Source organism: Poecilia mexicana, unplaced genomic scaffold, assembly GCF_051168715.1.
Source record: "Poecilia mexicana isolate PSO_F unplaced genomic scaffold, ASM5116871v1 scaffold_22, whole genome shotgun sequence".
NCBI classification, from domain to species: Eukaryota; Metazoa; Chordata; class Actinopteri; order Cyprinodontiformes; family Poeciliidae; genus Poecilia; species Poecilia mexicana.
Genome location: NW_028263391.1, coordinates 23,788,978 through 23,795,559, shown reverse-complemented (window position 1 = coordinate 23,795,559; position 6,582 = coordinate 23,788,978).

Sequence of the window (6,582 nt, the reverse complement as noted above, 5' to 3'; positions counted from 1 at the left end):
AAAAACAGCATTTTTTTTAAGTAATAGGAAAATTGTAACATATTTAGGCCAACATCTTCAACTAGTCGTGGATCCTTTTAAGTTCTGAAGCATAATTCACTTTTTACATACACAGAGCTCCAGTCCTGCGAGAAACATGAATTAATATTTTCTTACACTGTTCAGTTATAATTGTTTGTCCTAGCAGAGGAACAACAGTAATTCACTTCCTCCCAAAGAGCAATATGCACTGATATCCTGTGACCTCTCTGCTTTAACGACAAAGCAGACGCCGGTTCGATATTTAACAACACATAATTTATATGCTTGGTAGAGCACTTTAATATGATCTAATTGTACTATTGACAGTGTTAGATGAGCAGCAGAGGAGGCTGATTTGTTTAATATTTAGCTGAGAGAATTCTATCGACTTTTGTTTTTGTTCATCTTCTCACAAGATCAAAACATATCTTCCTATCCAGAAGCTCTGACTTAGTGATGCCTGCTAATGTTTTTCAGAGGGACTTGCTATATATCCCTCAGGGTATGTGCATGTGCATGCGTGTGTGTGTGTGTGTGTGCGTGTGCGTGTGCGTGCGTGTGCGTGTGTGTGTGCGTGCGTGCGTGCGTGTGTGTGTGCGTGTGTTTATGTGCATTCAGGACTTATGTCGATATACGAGGCAGGCTTAATCCTTTCCCTCTGATGGCTTTAGTGACAGTGGCACAGCATCAGATAAGAGGTCATTGAACTGCAGCAGTCACCTCTTCATTCAGAATAAATGGGGTGCAGCAGGAGTGCACCTCACAATCACCAGCATCGCTCCAGTTATGATAAAAATGTGATGCATTTTGTTCCCTATCTATCACTGCTGCACTGCGCTGCACCGGTCTGTTAATTACACATTTATTCTCCCAGTTTGAACAGAAATGGTGTAGAAATAAACCAGATACTGGATGTAAATTTGGTCAGTATTGCACTGACTTACACATGTGATGAACATAAACACTGCAGGTTTTCACAAACTAGCTTGATAATTTTTTACAGATCTCTCTGACGGCGTCCTGAGTCTTTTCTGGTGAATGAAGGAATTTATGACCCTGATGTATTAGTCTCTAAAGCAGTGATGTCTGAGAATATGCATTAAAACACGTTATATAAATTATCTGATGTTTGGTAATTTAGAAAATCAGAAAGCCCTTCGAAAAGCTGTAATTAATCTATAACTCTTTATGATAAATAATCTTCCTGATGGTGAAGAATTCCAGTAGCCCAACCTTGAAGTAAAAAATGCATGGACTTGTTTTTCAGCCACACTTTTAGAGAGGATACATTTAATTTTGCCATTATTCCAGACGTTTAAGTAGAAAATCCCAGAAACCTGTTTAAAAGTTTCCAAAACAATAATTTACTTTATTACCAGAGATCAATGTAATGCCATTCAGATTGACTAAGCAACTCAGTAATAAATATAACTCTGGAAAACCGACGGATCCTATTTTAATAAAATTGGGTGTAAAATGTGCTAAAAATGAGTGGAATCATTCAGTAGATAAAGGATTTATCCTTCAGAACAATTTTTTCATATTCCGCCACAAACATTAGTTTTCCTCTACTTTATTCTTCCATTTTGAGTTCTGTACATAATATTAATCTGAAATAAACATGATTGCATCTAAATGTCCATCAGCTTTGAGGAAAACAGAAACCTTGCATCTGTCAAATCTGCTGTGAGCCTGATGCTCCTTCCTGTCTCAGCATGACCGTATGGACAGTCTGTTTGCTTGACTGAATCATAACATTAAAAAGAAGCAAAAAAAGGTGAGGAGTGAAAAAACTCTAATATCCAACAGGGGTTGCTTTTTTTGCTCCATCTGTCTCCAAACCACAGAGGGATGTGAAAACCAGAGATGCTGGAAAACACTGATTGAGGCACAGCTGAAACATGCTAATGCCCTGATTTTGTTTTCATTGGGAGTGCTCCCTGGCTGCGGCATATCATTTAATTTTTGCATGCATCGAATTGCTCCGTGTGAACTGTCACAAGACTTGTTTCTATCTGTAGATGCCTCAGTGAACACCTATCTTTGAGCAAATCACCTGGGGGCAAGGCAGGATGTTTACTTTGGCAGAAATCCCATCATGCACTCATGCTTATTTCCTTTGGTCCAAAAAGCGGCTCTGAAAATCACTGGAAATACAATTTGCACATACAAAAGCTGGAGCCACACGATGAATTAATAATCCAAGCACATTTTCTTAACAACAGGAGAAATTTGCTATAAACTAATCATAATTTTGTAATACCCTCTCAACCTGTTTTATACCTCTACTTTTGGTTGTCTCTAATCTTTATAGTTGAAAACCTGGGCCATTAAAATTACCAAGTCTTTAAATGAACAGATGCTAACAAAATCCTAAAAAGAACATTCCTCCTATTTCTTTTCTTCATTTAAATTCAATTACTACCAAGAAGAGTTCGACAGCAAGGGAATAATAATGATAATAATGAGGGGTGTGCGCAGAACAAAGGTGTGCAACAGCCGCATGGTGACATCTTTTATTGTTTTTGGATTGGCAAGATAATAGCGAGGACTGCCGCGAGGGGGGGGCAGGAAAAGTGGAGCTCAGCGCGCAGGTTATCTTTCATGCTGCACAGGATAATCAGGCAGCAGTGAAAACTGGGGAGCAGCAGAGAGATATCTTCTTGGAGATCAAGGTCAAAACAACTCAAAGGAAGGTGGAAATTCAGTTTCAAAAACACTCACAGCTGCCTGAAACATATTGATCTAGAGGCTCTTTCCTCCTGTTACCTACAAAGTCATTTCTCTGATAGACTGTGGTAGAAATACATTATTTTCTTGTCATAGGGAGCGCAATGGATCTCCGTTAAGAGTCCACTGCAGTCGCAGAAAGAGGGTAGACAGGAATTTCAAGAGCTCACCATGAGATGGTAGAAACAGCAATCCTCTGAGTGACCTTTGCTTTCTTTCTGTTCAGGAAAACATGGCCTGTTTCATGAATTTACAACCAATTACAGAGCAAAGCAACAAAATTAAGACGACAATTTAGCTTAGGTTGTATTTTTACATTGCCATAAATCCCAGCAATGTTGTCCTAATCGAGTTAAAACAAATAAATACATAACTACATTTTTAAGAAGACTAATTTGACAGGTGAACTTATGAAATGAGGAGGTATGAACCTGCTCCACTGCACTTTGGAGGGACCTAAATGTTAGGTGTCCAGCCTGGTTTCCAGGAAGTCTTTAAAGTCCTGCAACCATACTGCTAAAACTTTATTCCCACAGATCAATAACATTGCCTAGCACTGAGACTTCTAAGACACTGCAGTGAGCAGAGACAGTGATGAATCTGAGCCAAGTGGCCTTTGCAACAAAGCAGCAGCAACTCCCTTTTATTTCTTTGATTTATGCCCTTGGAAGTTGGTACATATTCCCACCAAAGAGAAACTTCATGACTGAAGTGCTTGATGTTGAGCACAATTGTTATCTTAATTCACAAAGAGTTTACTGATCAAAGCATATAAGGCAGGCTTAAGTGAATAATTATTTTTCATTTGATTGTAGTTTCTACAAACTGATTGTACAGACAGATTTTTGGTGTTTACAGACAGACTACGCACATGAAGCTCCACTGTGAATCAGGACTAAGGCTAGTTCCTCTGTTGGGGCGCAGTCGGTATTCAGATGTTGTCACCCCAAAGTCTTCCTTTTGTTCTGAGCTCAGATCCTTCTTTTATTGTCCAGGCAGCAAAGTAAGGTCCTGACCCGGCATCCTGATTGGACTTCTCTCTTCCTTTGATGCATGCTTCCCATTTCTGGGATTATTGTTATACTCGATGCGACGGCTTTGATATGTGCAACCTGTAGCCAGAGTGGCACTTGAGGGTTTCAGTGACCTCATGATGAGAGACCATTATAGGCAGCTTGCATCAAATGGATCAAAGGTTTTATTTCCAAAGCTTTGTCATGCAAGACTGCTGCTTAAGATCAAATTCATCTTTTTAAAATATGTATTTTTGTTTACTGGAAATTAAATTATCAATCCATGCTTGCTGCAGGATAGTGAATTTATAATTAAATAAAAACAGAAGCATAGATCAAGAAGTAGGAGTGAAATCATATACAAGTGTGCAGTGATGGTGGAGGGGGAATCAGAGGATGTTAAAAAGGCTCATTGCACTCGGAATGAAGGACTTCTTGAACTGCTTCAGTCTTCAAGAGGATGAGAAAAAGGTGTCAGTTGTTTTTCATTACAGCTTCCATTTTTCAAATGTGGCCCCTTTCATCAGCGTTTTAATGAGTCCAGACTCTTTTTTTCCCTTGTTAGATGTAAATCAATGATTGTTTTAAATTAACAGCTATTGGCATGGTATTGCTGCTATTAGTATGTTAGCTAATCATAGCATATGTGCAGCTATTAGTACTGTATTTATTTAATATTAGCTAATGTGCTAACCTAGCCAATATGCCAATGAAATGTTAATTTTGCTAATACTATGCATGATCTGTAATAGCAGATAGGGAATGTAAGCCAGCATACCAATATAAATCAAGCAAATATTTATAAGCTATATAAGTTTTTCAGTTAATGCTAGAATTAAAGTTAATGACTGTGTGCATGCTAGCTAATTAAAGAGAGTTAGTTCATGTTAACCAGCAAGCAAGTTAGCATGTTTGCATATTAGGCAAATTTGGTAAACAGCTGTTATTCTGTTCTGTCTCTTGTAGTTAATTGATGAAAGTTGACATGCTAGTGTTAGCCAACATAACTACATGTTAGCTAATGATAGGGCTGCCACCCATCCTGTAATATGGAATTGTCCTTTATTGGCAGATAAATGTTCCGATTAACTGTTTCATCAGGTCATGTTGCGTATCTCCATGAAAGTCTGACACAGCTTCTGTTCATTATTGTTTTGTTCATTAAAACAATAAAAAAAAGCACCAAGGCTAGCCTGAAAGGTGGCAGCCCTAGCTAATGATAGCTTTGGCAGAAACCCAGCCATGGGGGATGATCAGCGCGACGCTGATAGTGATTGACAGCGCTAAGACTCGCCTCCTTGTTCTGATTGGTTGTTTCTAGATAGCACTGGAAGCAGGTTATCTGTCTCATAGCAAACTCTCAAAGTACACTTTAACACTACAAGCGCCTTGTTTTTCTCTTTTAATCCTCGGCAGCACCAGTAGGGGGCAGCCTCCACCTTCTGCTTGTGTGTGAGTGTTGGAGAAGTGCGTGAAGTAGAAACAAACACACACACACACACACACACACACACACACACACACAAGAGAGCCATGTTATGTGAGCAAATAGCATAAAAATGTCTTCATAAACTTTCTAGATATTTAGTTTACAAGTTGGAGAAATGAGTCACCAAATCATGCTAAGCAGATTTTACGTACATATTTCAATAGAATACTTAATTCTTTTCCTGAAATGATTTTGGAATTTACAATTTAGTTAAAATTTGGAACATTTTCTCAAGATAATATTATTTATGACTAAATGTGTCAAAAGTATTTCAGCCATGACTCTTTGCTAATTTAAAAGGAAGCTAACTGTTTTCAGGCTACAAATATGAACTAAATCTGAAACTTAATGGCAAAAATCATCAAAATTTTTATTTTTTCAAACCAAAAACAACAAAAACCAAGTTGTTATAAAAGAGCATATGAGAAAAAAGCTCAACTGAACTGAAGGAAAGGCTTTCAACGTGCTGAGAAAGTTTATGAGCAAAATCACCTGTTTAAATGTGTCATGATGGCCTCTCTGAGGTCACATCAATCATTAATGTGGGGAGGCGTTGTTGACCGCACAAGTACCTGCAGGAGATGGTGACACATGTTTGCACTCTTTGAATGTTTCACACTGGCTTTCCAGACATTCACTCACTTACAGATACTGACAAGCTGCCTTTTCCCCCAAAATAATTGCAGGCCACCCCCGGCTGTCAGGCCATGTCAGCGTCTCGTTAGCGCCTGCGTTGGTTCTGTCTTAGCTAGTGGCATCAGGAAAGGTCAGAGTGGCGTTGCCTGCTCTGTTGCTCTGCATGGAGACTCCAGAGACATGGCATGCTTTGCCCTGTCTGTCTGGCCAAACCTCAGGATGATTTTTCTTCTTCTCTGTTTTCTGAAACAAACTCTTCTGAGAGGGCTGATGGTGCGTGGATACAACTTTCAAGCTTTAGACTCAAAAGGAGATTAACATTCGTGTAATTGGTTTTAAACTGTTTATAATTACTGAATGCTGTTTAAAAAATGTGCAAAATAGCTAAAGCACAGTCAGTGTCTTTGCATCAAGTCTTGCCACAGTTTCTCATTAAAATGGAGATGTGAACTTTGACTGGGCCACTCTAAGACGTGAATATGCTTTAATCCAAACTATTCTGTATGTTCAGGCTCAGTATCTGCTGCAAGCTAAACCTTCACCCCAGTATGAAGTCTTTTGCAGATCAGCATTCGTCTCCTTGGTAAAGACAGTCTTTCCCACAGCATGATGCTGTCACCACCGTGTGTAACAGTTAAGCTGGTGTTTGAGGATGATGTGCATTTTAGTATCATCTGACCAGAGAACCTTCTT